This window comes from Lissotriton vulgaris, chromosome 4_1 (genome assembly GCF_964263255.1).
Source record: "Lissotriton vulgaris chromosome 4_1, aLisVul1.2, whole genome shotgun sequence".
NCBI classification, from domain to species: Eukaryota; Metazoa; Chordata; class Amphibia; order Caudata; family Salamandridae; genus Lissotriton; species Lissotriton vulgaris.
Window position 1 is genome coordinate 1,578,848,123 of NC_141691.1, and position 15,675 is coordinate 1,578,863,797.

The 15,675-nt window shown below is 46.4% G+C and overlaps 1 protein-coding gene across 2 annotated transcripts in view; it reads left to right on the forward strand.

Annotated features, from left to right (window-relative positions):
* MTFR1 (mitochondrial fission regulator 1) overlaps positions 1-15,675 on the forward strand; it is a 367,443-nt gene that overhangs the window by 133,589 nt on the left and 218,179 nt on the right. The gene's annotated exons all lie outside the window — the stretch shown is intronic.

Here is a 15,675-nt window from a genome sequence, read left to right on the forward strand (position 1 = left end):
TAACCTAAATGTAAACTGGAAGCCTCTATAAAGTGCAGCGTTCGGTGCCGCGCTGCTCCCAGCAGCACAAAGCACAGCTGACAGCACTCGATTTTGTCTTAAAAGGCACATTTTATATCTATTTTCAAGTACTTTACCAAGGCAAGTCCTCCTAATTAATCAACAAATACAACTTGTCTGTCAAATGAGGTGAAGCATGCACACTTGAACCGCTTCTATCTGCATAGATAAAAACTTCGAGTTTTAAATCAGCCTCATTTAAATAAAAAAAATAAACATATCCCAGAGTTCGCCCGTCTTCTGCTCAGCTAACAGATAATTAGCAAAGCTTTCTTCATTCCACAAGCAGTCTGTCGAAAACAGAAATTCAGGGGCTCCTTAAAAGTTTAAATAAAAAATAAACCCATCCCAGAGTTCGCCCGTTAATCTTCTGCCAGCTAGCAGTAATTAGCAAAACTTCTTCCTTCCAAAACCAGTCCCCTTTCAATGTTTAATCAAATATAAACGCATTCCAAGGTTACACGTTAGTCTTCCGTTCAGCTAAAAGCAAGCCTGCCTTTGTTAAAAAAGCAGTCGAAAACAGAAAAAAAATCAAGCACCATCTGTTTGCAATTACTGCCAAAACGACAATTGGAGACAGATAAGGTTGAAGCTCGCACCCGAGGAACCTAGGCCATCCAACAAACAAGGCGGGACAATCACCCACCTTGCACCAATTGCATGCTGTGTTTTTAAAAAAGACACATGCACAAGCAAATTGCAAGTTAGGGGAAAAAAACCACATGCACAAGCGTGCGTTTAGAATTCAAAAGCCCTTACGTAAAGTCTAGCAGAGCAGCCATGCGCTGGCTCAGGCGAGACCTAAAAAACCCAACAGAATCTGGCAAAATGTGATACTAATGTGGCACTTGGCACAATGTTAGGTAGTCATATGAACATTGATTTTTGATATAGACCCTAAAAACTGACCTGCCATTCTAGGTGTGTGATGTCATAATACAAAATGGCTGCCGCAAGGGCCAGTAAATTATCATTTCTTTGAATTTTTTTCTTTTTTTTAACAATAGAAATCCACATCACAAGGCATAACACAGTACATTCTCCCTTTCTTATCATAACATAGTTCTTTTCCAAGTATAAGTGCACAACACCCATAACAGTAGGTAACTAGCCACATGTCTACAATTATTCACCTTGAGCTGGAACCAATGGCGGGACACAGATGTTCCCTCTATAATCATATCAGTCATTCCAGAAGCGGGACCATTTTTTGGGACATCCCCTAGCCACATATATATACGTTTCAAGGAACATGCACCAATCCATATCCCTCCTCCAGATGGAAACTGTAGGTGCCTGTGCTGCCCCCCTTTTCTGAGCAATGTTGGGTTTCGCTATCATCAATCCCAGTGTAACCGAGGTGATATGTGTGTTGTTCAGGTCAGGGGGCTCCCACACGTTCAGGAGATATCTTTTGGCCTCCAGGGTGACCTCATGTGTTAACAACTCACCCATTACCTCATGTATCTTCTTCCAATACCTCTGTACATGCACGCATTCCCATAATCTATGGAGAAATGTGCCTTCACTTCCACATCCCCTTCTACATTTACCATCTTCTGCTCTTCCCATTGGCCCCGTGATGTAGATCCGGTGCAGGATATTAAGTTGCACCAGCCTCAGCCTCGCTGCAATGGCCACCTCCCGTGGTGAAGTTACTGCTGTTGCCCAGTCTTCATCATCAAGTAATATGCCATCCATCTCTTCCAACTTTTCCCGTAGTTTCAGAATGGGTTCCCCAGAGTGATTCACTAACTTTTTGTAGGTGAGTGAAATGGCCTTCGTTGGTAAGTAGCCATCCAGGAGTCTGTCCTCAAGGGGTGAGTTATCGGGGGCGGGGGGAGGGGTGGGTGGGGGTTCCTCTCCCTTCTGGAGACATAACTGCAAAGCGTGCCGAAACCTGCATATATCTAACATATTCTGTGGAAGCCAAATCATATTCCTGTTGCAGGGCTGGAAATGACTTGACCTCAGCCTTCACCCATAGGTCAACGATTTTTTAAATACCTATGAGGTCCCACTTGTCAAAGCCTTTAGATGACCACAGATTCCTAAGCAATTCCGAATCCCATAATGGAGTAACCAGAGTTACCCCACGGTCCCACCCCAGACTTCTGTTAGCCGCCTGCCAAACTTGCACTGAGTGTTTGATTGGTCCAGTCAAGTATCGTTTTCCGGTGCCTGAATAGAGCGCTCGGTTGTAATTCCCTCCAGATAGTAACCAGCGATCCATTGTGTAGCCTGGATCATCTGCCCGTCTGTACGTGCAGTGATTAATCGCCGTCAGAAGAGCTGCCCAGTAATATTTTTTAAGGTCAGGGTTGGCAATACCTCCATCGTACCAGGTGAGATTCAATTTAGGGAGTGCTATATGCAGCTTCCCATTCAAGAGCAAGCTTTGTTGTAGGCTTTCGATAACTCGCACGGACCAAATCTAGTGAATTTTGCAGGGCGTAGAGTAACCGGGGTAAGGATATCATTTTGAATAAGGATGCTCTGTCCAGCAAAGAGAGCGGAAGTGTCTTCCAATGCTCCAAGTCTCTCTTCAATCTCTGCAGAGGAGGGAGTAAATTATAAACGAATCTACCTGCGGGGTCAGCTGTGATATAAATGCCCAGGTATTTGAAGCCTGGTATCGGGGAATTCCTGGGAAGGCCAGTGAGGGGTACCTTTAGGACAAATAACACTGATTTGACCAAATTAATTGAGTACCTGCCAAAGATTGCGAAAATATCCAGTACAGCTGTGAGTGAAACTTTGGGGGATGTTAGGAACAATAGTATGTCGTCTGCATACGATAAGATGCGGTCCTCCCACGAATCGGCCCATTTAAACCCTTGTATCACCGGGTCCCTCCTCACGCAGGAGGCCAAGAGTTCCAGGACCAAGGCAAACAGGAGGCCGGGAGAAAGAGGGCATCCCTGCCTGTTTCCTCTTCTGAGACTGAACACCTCCGACTTTTTGTTGTTTACGACTATCTGGGCTAGTGGTTTCGAATAGAGGAGCTGCACCCAGTGGATGAATTGGGGCCCAAATCCCATTTTCTCAAGAACAGCCAATAGATACATGCATTCAAGCATATCGGACGCCATAGAAGCGTCCAAGGATACCAGTACTGCCTCCTCCTGTATAGTTGTCGCCCTCCCCATTACCTCGTGTACTAAATTATTAATTACCTTAACCAGTCAATTGGCGAGGAGTTTAGCCAAGATCTTCGGCTCAGCAGTCAGTAGGGAAATTGGCCTGTAGGAGGAACAATCTGTCAGAATCTTACCTTCCTTGTGAATTGTCACTAAAGTCGCTAACCTTTGATCGCGAGGCAGCTCCCCTTGTTCTTTGCTCTCCTCAAACATTTTACACAAGTGGGGGCCAAGAATGTCTGGTCTAAGTTTGTATAGTTCAATCGGCAGACCATTAGGTCCTGATGCCTTCCCAGAGTTAAGCCCCCTGATTGCCTGTGCCACCTCATTCGTTGTGAGTGCCCCTTTCAGGTATTCCAATTCCGACGCTGAGAGTCTTGATAGTGTTATATCACATAGGAGGTCCAGGGAGTCATATAATGTGTAAGGGTTTTGTGAGGAATCTTATCTGTTCGAAATGGGCCGCAAATTTATTTGCAATTTCTTGGGGGTCTGTGATCGTGCATTCTGCCTTGTCTTTTAATTCGGGCACAATCTGCTTGCCAGCTTTCATTTGGCTAACCATGCAATCAATTTCCTGGCTTTATCCCTTTGATCATATATTCTACCTAGCGTCTCTCTTCCCAAATCCTTGGCCCTGGTTGTCACTAATGCTTTGTAGCTATCCCTCTTCAACTGTAGGACGTGTAGGGTCTCTGGGTTGGGCCCCTCTGCTATTCCGTCTTCCAAGCGGAGGATCTCTGCCTCCAATGCTTCCTCCTCCCTAACCTTTTCTTTCCTCACACCCGCTATTTGGTAGAGGGCTTGGCCCCTGACTACGGTCTTGAATGCTTCCCACAGTGTCCGATGAGAGCTCACCGACCCCACATTGTCATGGAAGTATTGTTCAATCGCAGTTTGCAGTGCTTCACAAACTACTGGATTGCGGAGATGCCAAGGGTTGATGGGTGCTAACCTTCCCACTCTGTGTTGGCCCACCACAAATTGGGCCCACAACATGGAGTGATCGGATTTACCCCTCGCCAAGTGCCCAACCTCTCGTAGGTGTGCCAATTGGTCTGGGGGAACCGGTAAGTTGTCTATTTTTGATTGGCTGTTGTGACCGCCCGAGTGGTAGGTGTATTGGGTGGGGTCAGGGTGAAATGATCGCCATGTATTCCTGCAACCCCAGAGCCCCCAGAAAGTCTGGTAGCTAGCGGTTAGAAGGGCGGAGCTCTCCTGGAGGGTTTCTATCTTGGGTGCTGTTGACCACCGCGTTCACGTCTCCTCCCACTACTAAGATTCCCTCTGGTACCGTCAGCAGAACGTAACCCAGGTCTTTAAAGGCGGGTCCCTGGTGGCCCGGCAGCACATAGACCGACATGAGGGTCAACATATTTCCATCCCATTGTCCTGTGATGCCCGCCTATCTCCCCCACCCGTGTCCACTCATGTGGACTTGACCGTCCTTGGAAAGGAGTTCCTAAATAGTATACCTGTTCCTTTCTGGGGTGAAGCCCGAATGTGCCACAAGATTGTATCCCCACCTGTTGAGGGCTTTACAAGTGTTTCCCACCAGATGTCTCCTGCAGTAGCACTACGTCAGGGGCATGTCTCCTGATATACTGTAGCACTACTGTTCTCTTCACTTTCTCCCAGACCGTTGACGTTCCAGCTCATCAATTAAAACCTTTTGTCTCATTGCGTACTAGTATACAATTACGTGGCACAAATATAACACCAATTACATGTAACTGTGCATGAACCCCTCCCAACTCCCCCCCCCCCCTCCCCCATACACACACACGCACACACACACCACCCCACCCCACCCTGCTCCCCTTCACTCTTGGCTCAGAACTGCCCATAATTACCACAATGCAGAGTGCCTGTCGCCCTAAAGTTGAAATAAGTGAAGAAAATTGGGGGTACAGTCCCCTCCAACCCCCCCATACACAATGTAAATGGATCCCCCTGAGTCGGTCAGCCTTATACTTGTATTCAATGTCACACGCCCCTCGTAGTCAGTTGTTGAAAGTATGTGCAAGCTGGGGGCACAGCCAGAACCAAAACACAATGGAGACTTGGCAGATGCATGTGGACCTAATATCAATTGATAGCTGCCACAATTTTGTGTCCTGCTTGGGCAGTAGATCCTACACTGTTTATCTCTGTGGGTCCCTGTTCTGTGTGTAAAAATGTTCCCGGATAGTGTAACCCAGTGCTAAATGTGATAAATGCTAATGATGCAAGTGAGTACCTATAAAGTGACAAACATACAAAAATGTGAAAGGGTATGAGGTGCCTCACGGAAGTAACACCATGGGAGTCCACTGGTTGGTTCTCACCTGTGGACTCAGGTTCTCATCATCAGCACACTCGTACCTTAAAGGAAAAAGTAAAGAAAAATGAATAATCGTGATGGTGAAGTGCACTTGTGTTAAGTGTGCATTGAAGCCAGTCGTGAATTTACTGGTTGCGTGTACTTAAGTGTTGCTCTAAGTACTAAACAACTGACCCCATGAAGTAGATCCTGGCATGTAGGGACCCCTTTATGTTTTAAAAAAACGAGCTAAAACCAACACTAGCTAATCGCAATCACCTTTATTCTGTGCTGTGGGTTTGCTCACATTAAAAGGACATCCTGCTGCCTCTTTTCATCATAGAGAGCCAACATGTTTCATTGCCTATTGATTTAAAGGCAATTTCTTCAGGGCATGGGTCAGTACCACCACTCTGCTTTCCTTTCACAGATGAATGTATTCCTAGGGAACTAGACTACACATACTTAGCCGCACAGAGGCACATCTCCTGCGGAACAGTTACTTCACTGAGCCATTAGCCTTTCGACCGCGCCCCGCATAGTTACCGCTTCGGTGCTCAGTCTGAGCATACCCGTGACCTCCTTTCTCCTTTCCTTTTTAGGTCTCGCCTGGAAATCGCATCCGAAGGATGCGTCAAGGGCGGAGACTTATAGCTGTCCGATGCCGGGGAATGAGGGACAAAAAACTATCACGAGCTTTTGCAGGCGGATTTGGCTGCGCGAACGCGCACGTTCCGTCCTGCGCCGCGCCGTGCACTTCCCTCCCAGCAAGTCAGGCTAACGCGCATGCATGCACACGCATTTACACTTACACGCAGGCACCCAGACAGGCAACCCCCCACAGTCACACACACACGCATACACACAGACTCCAAGACAGACACACACACGCACGCACGCACACATACACAGCCTGCCGCCGGACGCGCACGCACACACATGCCCCCCCCAACAAGGCGAAGCCCCACTCACCGGCTTCCTCTGCTCTCAACGGCAGCAGGACTCTTCCTTCCTTCTTCGGCACAGGGTAGGCTCCTGCCTGCTCCGGTGCTCAAAACAATCGCGGGCGTCCTCGGCTCTCACCGGCAGGCACCGGGTAGGCTCCTGCCTGCTCCGGTGCTCAAAACAATCGCGGGCTTCCTCGGCTCTCACCGGCAGCAGGACTCTTCCTTCCTTCTTCGGCACCGGGGCGCAGGGTAGGCTCCTGCCTGCTCCGGTGCTCAAAACAATCGCGGCTCTTCAGTGGGAGGCGGGGTAGGCTCCCGCCCTCCTACTTCCTGTTTCCGGTTGTCCCGCCCGGCCTGCCTGACTTCCTGGTCGCAGGCCGGCGGCGGACTGCAGCACGCGCCATGCTTGTTCCAAGGAGAGGCCGGCGGCTTGAGCAGGGGGATGGGCAGTTTGGTGTTTGCGTGGTATAGGGAAGTGAGAGCCCAGCAGGAGGACGACAACTTGGAGTTTGTTCTCATTTCATTATATTTAATTAGTGTTCTGTGTATCAGCCTTTTTAAGACTTTCCAGTGCGGACCTCCAGCGCTGTTACGATTCATTGGATGATGAACTTGAACGTTCTCCGCCTTAGTTCCTGAAAACGCATGGGGCACGTTTTACTTTTCCTTTCACCTCGTTGAAGGTATTAGTTACAAAACTAGAAATTTCCGTTGGTGTATTTGGCTCATCTTTCGTCCCTCTTTTATCAGTGCCCCGTCTCACTCGCTTTCTCTTTTCTAGCGCCAGCCAGACAGCAGATGTCCGCCTGCTCGAGGGTTTTGTTGTTGCTGATTGTATCGCACGCTAATCTTTGAAAAGAAGTATGGTGACTCCTTGCAGCAGACAAATGCAGAGTGCAGAGTGACAGTAAGTGCAGAGTGCGTGCAGAGTGACAGTGAGTACAGAGTGCGTGCAGAGTGACAGTGAGTGCAGAGTGAGTGCAGAGTGAGTGCGGAGTGACAGTGAGTGCGGAGTGACAGTGAGTGCGGAGTGACAGTGAGTGCGGAGTGACAGTGAGTGCGGAGTGACAGTGAGTGCGGAGTGACAGTGAGTGCGGAGTGACAGTGAGTGCGGAGTGACAGTGAGTGCAGAGTGACAGTGAGTGCAGAGTGACAGTGAGTGCAGAGTGACAGTGAGTGCAGAGTGACAGTGAGTGCAGAGTGACAGTGAGTGCAGAGTGACAGTGAGTGCAGAGTGACAGTGAGTGCAGAGTGACAGTGAGTGCAGAGTGACAGTGAGTGCAGAGTGACAGTGAGTGCAGAGTGACAGTGAGTGCAGAGTGACAGTGAGTGCAGAGTGACAGTGAGTGCAGAGTGTGTGCAGAGTGACAGTGTGTGCAGAGTGACAGTGTGTGCAGAGTGACAGTGTGTGCAGAGTGACAGTGTGTGCAGAGTGTGTGCATAGTGACAGTGCGTGCAGAGTGACAGTGCGTGCAGAGTGACAGTGAGTGCAGAGTGTGTGCATAGTGACAGTGCGTGCAGAGTGACAGTGAGTGCAGAGTGACAGTGAGTGCAGAGTGACAGTGAGTGCAGAGTGACAGTGAGTGCAGAGTGACAGTGAGTGCAGAGTGACAGTGAGTGCAGAGTGACAGTGAGTGCAGAGTGACAGTGAGTGCAGAGTGACAGTGAGTGCAGAGTGACAGTGAGTGCAGAGTGACAGTGAGTGCAGAGTGACAGTGAGTGCAGAGTGTGTGCAGAGTGACAGTGTGTGCAGAGTGACAGTGAGTGCAGAGTGTGTGCATAGTGACAGTGCGTGCAGAGTGACAGTGCGTGCAGAGTGACAGTGCGTGCAGAGTGACAGTGCGTGCAGAGTGACAGTGCGTGCAGACACTCAGCACCACCACATTATCACTCAGAACCACCACAGCATCACTCGGAACCACCACAGCACCACCACAGCACCACCACAGCACCACCACAGCATCACTCAGCATCACTCAGCATCACTCAGCATCACTCAGCACCACCACAGCACCACCACAGCACCACCACAGCACCACCACAGCACCACCACAGCACCACCACAGCACCACTCAGCATCACCAAAGCACAAATATGTTCTCTCAATGTTTCAAGCTTTATTACAAATGTCACAAAAAGATGTTAATATTTAACTTCTGTTCTTGGATTTCGTTACAATAAAATACACTGAACATAATCTTCACAAAAGTTATTTACAAAAGTTTAAGCTATTGCCATTATAAATTACAATCACTTTTATTAAGTATTAAAAAAAATTAAAAACCATTGTTATTTGTAATATCAATACATCTAAGTCACGTAAATACAAATGTTGCATTACAAATGCTATAGGTGTCACATTTGCGAAAGTTATAACTATTGGCATTGTAAATGACAAAGCTATTAATTTAGCTATTTTCAAAACCAACACATAAATGAACATTTGGTGAATTACCATTAAAATATTTGACTTTTTTACTAAGATATTATTGTACTCTTTTATGCAAACAAAATTTAGATACTGCATAAATAAGTTTAATAAAACATATTTTATATGTAGCTTTTTATGTACAAAAAAAAAACTATAGCACAAAGCAAAAAACAATTGCCATTTACAATGCTAATAGCTCAAACTTAAATAATGCGAGACCTATTGCATTGCAAATGCTTGTTGTCACTGTAGCAGATATGTCCCCAGCTACTGTTAGCCTGCGGGGAAAGACACTTGCATTACCCTCATATATCGATGTCAATGTGTAGGCTCCGCCATAGCCTTATTTGGCATCTACATTAAAAAACCTTTTAGGAGCATTTTCACATTATGCTGCTCATCCTGTATATTTGTCTTGTAACACTCTACTCTCGTGTGTGTAATTACGAGTATCTACATAGTCAGTGTTTCCCATTCATAACCCGTACAACTACTGGCCCTGCAACTCCCATGTCCAGTCAGGGTTGCAGCGTAAATGAGAAAAATTACGGATGAACCGCCTGTAGTCTCCCGGTGAATGTAACCGATTCCAACTCAATAAACGGTAACCCCCTCACTCCCTGCTCCTTACCCGGGAAATGCTGGTGCCGTTTAATTACTCGCACACGCCATCAAGCCTGAGGCTGCATCTTTTAAGGACGTACCGGCGCGGATTGATAATGCTAGGCCCGCCCTGCGGTGCATACACGGAAGTCCTGCCCCCGACTTCCTGTTTGTGACCGGTGGGGATTCTCTAGTAAAAGGATTGGGGGTGTCAGCCTTGACATTTCCCTTTTGTGGCATTATCCTTAGAAATGTAGTAGACAACACATTGGAGGCTGAAGTGTGTATTCAGACTCTGTTAGGGCTTTGTAGGCAACGGTGACTTATTTGTAAGCACCGTGAAAGACATTAGAGCACAGGGATGAGAACAGGGAGGGAATCGGTCAGAAAAAAAATCTGCACGTCATAGGCAATCTGAAAATTGCAGAGGAAACACACCCATAACATTTCCTTTAATGTTGACTTTGATACTCAATCCCTAAAGAGACTGTTGATTTGCTTTGTGCAGGTGCAGCATCAACATAAATCCTTTGAATAAGTAAAGAAGCAACCCAGGAGAAACATTACAAGCCTGACCTCACAGGTCTAAAGACTAAAGCCCTGATTACGAGCCATCAGACTCTCAGGAGTGCTGTGCTGGCGCTCTCCCGACTGCCCAATTACGACAAGGGCAGTGGGACTGCCACAGCCGCCATTCCCTGGCGGTGTTGCAGCGGTCAGGAGGCAGCAATATGCTTATCAGGACTGCCACGATCGCGCCAGGCATATTCCGAGTTTCCTCTCAGCCGGCAGCGTCATAGAGGTTCCTTCTCCATAAATACTGTGGCGGAGTAGAAACCAAGGTGTGCCTCCTCCACATGGGGATGTACACAGGGGGGCACAACATGTGTCCTGCTGTGTGCATTCCCATGCAGTGGAGTTGTTTCCTCCACAGTATTTATAGAGAAGGAACCTCCATGACCCCGCCGGCAGAGAGGAAACTTGTAATATATGCACAACATGTGCTCCCCTGTGTGGATGTGCCCCAGTTTCTGTATGGCATGGACTCTTCAGTCCACGCCATGCATGAACTCTTTTTGGTGTTTCCATTGCGGTGGCCATTTCGGCACTGCTGTGGGATCCCCAAAAAACAGCCAGCCTAACAGCCAGCCTAACAGGAGGGAAATCCTAATTTGACGGGTGGTCTAACCACAGCTTTGGCAGTGAGGTGGACTAGTCACCACGACACTAACGGCGTAATCGGGCACAAAATGTTTTACCAAGCACTGTAATCATTCAGAGTTTGTTCTTTCTTGGGTGCTTAGTGCTTCATTATTGGGACTTAAGTCCTGAGCAGAGGTTCACTGCTCCTTGTTATGGTTTTCTTCTAATTGAGGAACTTCATATAAGATACCTGCACGAAGAGGGAGGAGCATCGCCATCACCCTTAATCCTTTCTGTCCAGTGACTTGACAGATGCCTTATGATTTGAAGTATGGAGAGGGGTTTTCTTGGGTGTTTCAAGTTTTTGAGCACTGAAGGTTTCCACAGGCACTAATCGACTGCCTGTGTTTTAGCCATACCTATTGATGTTCATCATCGCTGACACCTCCATCGTTCACCCTTTGCCCTTCATATGCCTCACAAGGATGTCAATGGGTTACTTAACAAACTTATTAAAGAGAGTAGTTCTGAAAGCCACCAAGCACTATGGGTTTGAACTACTCATGTTAGAAAAGAGACCTAATTTCTTAGTAAATGCCTCTTCAGACTTGGCTTCACAAGAGCCCACCATGAGGGCTTTAGTAAGGGGTCAGGGGGTCAAAGTGAGTATCTGTTCCGATCAGGTAGCCTGCATATGAATAGACTGATTAGGTTGATATCTTTAGGTTGCGGCGGTCTCCTTTATGACAAATCGATTGCTATTATAAATGTCTGCCCACCCTCTCTCTTATCAAAAGGTCTTTCTTCTCCTGCTGGGATCCACCCAACTGGTTTTCCCCAGACTTGAGAATCATGGAGGGGGAAGACCGTCACTTGGCTAATGGACTCCACCTTAGATATATTTGACCCATTGTCCCTGGAGCCCTCCAGCCTGATTTTGCTTGTGACCTTTACACATTTTTTGTTTTTGTAACATGGCAATGTTTCCCTTCCACCAAATTAAGCTGCACTTGTTTCTTTGCACCCCATTTAAGTCCTAATGTTCTGGATTGAGGGCGCTCAGACCTTGCTCACCTCAATAGCTAGGCTCAATGGACCAATCTGCGAAGGCTCCTATCTAGGTGGCTTGGGTCTTGATAGCTCACTGAAGGCAGAGATCAGAGAGAAGCTGCCAAAAGAAACCACCCGACATTTTGAGTCTAACACTGGGTCAATAGATTCTCATATTCCCTTTTGGGAGGTTGACACAATTGTGGGGCTCTGTCATGAACACTGAGTGACATTCAAACTAATCCTAGCCACCAAAATCAACTCCTTAGAAGCAGCTGTTCTGGAATCAGAAGCCAACTACTGAGAACACTTCTTTGCAGGTACTGAAGTTTCACCAGAATCAATTCTAGGAAATTTTCCTCGAAGTATGGCTTTACAGTCTGGGAGGAAAGACCGGCAAGCTGCTTCATTGGTTGTGCCACAGGGAGTAAGAAACTAGACATAACAACTGTCTCCTGGGTGACTGCAATGATTTGATAACACATCTTTAAAGGGAAAGGCCCGAAAATATGCCCATCGTTATCAGGCTTTGTAGGATCCCTCAGTGACCATTCATACTCCATGCTGCTGTAGACTTCTACATGTCCAATTTTCAGCTGTCTCACCTTATGCAGATTTGTAGAGCCCTTCTTGGCTTGTAACTGAAGACAAATTAGGAAATCTCAGGTGCGGTTAACCAACTTCACAAGGCAAAATATCGGGACCCATTGGTCTTCCCCCCAAAAAAAATAAATGCTGAAGCTGCTCCTTAGACCAACCTCTGCATGCATTATTCATGGCTGCAAAAGAAGAGGATGGTTTCCTGAAGGACTTGTGAGGATGTTATTGTTCTTTTGAAGACTGATCATCTGGTGAATCACACAGGCACATCAATTCACTGGAGGAGGATAGCCCCTCATCAGTGCTGAGGCTAAGATTTTGGCTGAGTTCTTGGCAAATCTCCTCCTAAATGTGAATTGTGGTTTCGTGTCACATAGATCCACACTCTTTGCCACCTGTTTAATGTGTTAGTCCTAATGGATGTATGTGAACTTCTGGCATTAAACCTTATAGACTCCTAAATGACCTTTGACAACCTTGCATGTGATTATATATGTTGTCTCATTACTCTATAAGGGGTTTTGGCCTGATCTTTATTTGCTTTGTCTGCTTGTATTATAATGGACCCAAAGTGCATGTGAGAGTAGGAGGAATGTTGTCTGATTCCTTCCCCATCAGATGAGGCACCTGCCTCCTTGGAACCTTGCTATACACATTTTAGATTACTTTGGGAGTTATTCTGGACTTGGAGTTAACTCGGTCAAGTCCAAAGAATTACCTTTCCTTTCCTTGACGGATGTTGCTGTCTAGACAAACCAGGCACAAATCAATAAGTAGTTTTAAATACTTGGGACCCCTGGTAGCCAGCAAGGAATCAGAAGTCTTGTCAGAAAGTCCTACCTTCCTCATCCGCTTTCAAAAGGATACCCACCTCTGATCTTTGCTTTTACTCTCCCTGATATGTAGCTTAGCCCTCCTAAGGGTACTATGTCTTGCAGACCTAGATCTTCTGGATTCCCTCTTCCTTTTTATGGGGTATCACCTCCTTGATGAGGTCCTTCCTCAGGCAGAATGGAATTCCAAGGATGGTGGTGGAAAAATGCTACAGGCCCACCTATAACTTAGTGCTCAGGTTGGCTGAAATTGTCATATCAGGCTACCCACTTATCTTTCATTTTTTAATCTCTTCATGGCTCAGCCTGTCATCCAGCATAAAGAGCAGAACTGTGGTGATGACAGATGTTTCCCCACTTCATTACTTGAATGGTGGGAAGCCTGCTTCATAAATCCCCAAGTCACTAAAGTAAACTTAACGCATGGTGAACCTCCTCTAGTACAATAAATGGGTGGGTAAATTAACTTAAGAACCCCATCGTTACTCGGATAATCTGTTCCCTCGGGTATCTGTCCTTTTGTGGGGTGGAACACGCTTGAGTTATTCATGCTGAGGGCTGTAACCCTCCCATACTGAAGTGGTCATCTTCGGTCACCTCTCCCCGGGCTGGTCACCTGTCTGGTGGCCACCATCTTTCGGTCCCCCGCCGAGTCCAGCTAGCAAAGTGAGAAATCTAGGCGTCATCTTCGATGCTGGCCTCAATTTTATGGCACACGCGAATAAAACTGCGGCTTCAGCTCATATGAAATTGAGAATGATTAGGAAAATACTACCTTTCCTACCGAACACGGCCGGGAAAACACTGGTCAGCTCACTAGTCCTGTCCTCCTTGGACTATTGTAACGCTCTATTCTTAAATGCCCAAGTCCGAGTGACAAATAAGATGCAGTCAATCCAAAATGCAGCCGCACGAATGCTGGCTGGGATCCCCAAGTTCGCACCAGTTACAAACATCATTAGGGATCTCCATTGGCTCCCGATACGCAGCCGTATCAAATTCAAATCGCTGTGTATTGTTTACAAGTCACTCAATAATCAAGGTCCCCACTTTCTCAAACAGAATCTTCTCCATCATTTCCCAACCCGATCTCTTCGTTCCTCTATTCAGAACTTCTTGGCTGTGCCTTGCACTAGAACAGTCACCTGGGGCGACAGGCGTTTCCTGGTTGCCGCCCCTAGACTCTGGAACACCCTTCCTGCACATATCCGAGCAAGTCCCTCCCTGTTCACATTCCGCAAACAGCTAAAGACGTGGTTATTTGACCAATAGCCTTGTATATCTTCTTTACCCCAGTTGCCGATCCATCCCTTAACTAGCGCCGAGACGCCCACGGGTATTCGCCGCGCTCTACAAATGTCAATAAATAAATAAATAAATAAATACTAGATCTGGTCATTTGTGACTCTCAAACAGGAATTCAAGCTACTGCACTCACAGGTCTACCTTTACCTCTACCTTTAGCTTAGACCAGCCATTACTCCCTCCTGGCCACAGTTGATGAGTGACCTGTCTTTAACCCTTTGGAGGCTAAATTTACTGTGTTGCATTTATCAGAGGGAGAGTAGATCATTCCAAAATATATAGATCCCTTGTAAATAGTCTGGATACATTTGGCAGGCTGTGGTGCACATTGGACGCTGACCTGGGTACTTTGAAAGATGAAGATTGGATGTTTGCCTTTAAGCCACCAAGGGCTGTAGTTATCGCCATTAGATAGTGCCTGATTTAGTTTAAATATTTACATTAAGTTTATTTTAGCCTCCCCTCACCACTTATCCTGTATGCTGTATGTACAGATGGTCCTCCCATGCCTGCCTCAGGTGATTTCCTCCACCTGTTTAGATTGTGTAGATTCCTGCACCCTTTTTAGGATTGCATAGTAGAGTTATTTATTGCTGCCCCATGTCAATCTGTTGTACTCACCAGAAAACTGAATTACTGAACATCTGAACATCAAGAATGTACTTGAGAAGAGAAAGCCCTACTGGGTCATGGTACTCGTATTGGGATATTGCACAGATTAGGAGCAAAGCAATAGCCACTTACATAACTAGCTGTAAGGCAGCATTTGATACCGGACACCTTCTTGAACTTCCCATACAGAAAGCCCAGAGCTTCGCCTACAAACTTTAAAAATAATAATTAAAAAAGTGATGTGCTTCAGGGACGCTGAAGAGGGGATGTGGAAGGATTAATATTCACTATGGTAGGCAGTAGGCGTACTGCAAGATATTACTATTAGTGATTTATAATGTGGTGGTTGTTAAAATTAGGATATGGGAGTTTTCTGTTTTTCCTCTGCTTAGATAAGCATGCCATTACTTCTTGTGCATTTGTTTCTCTCTCTAAAAATGCCAATTAAAAGTTTTGTATTGTAAGGATTTTCATATAGCTTTTGGGACTTGACTGCTAGATAAAAATTATTATAAAAATTATTATAAAAGTTTACTTTGAATGGAAAGGGACTATTTAATGTTCATGCAGAGGGGGGGTTGGTGATTACCGATAGCTCCCTTTCTTCACCTTTTCTTTACTCTTTATTTGGGTTGAAAGAAATTCCTTC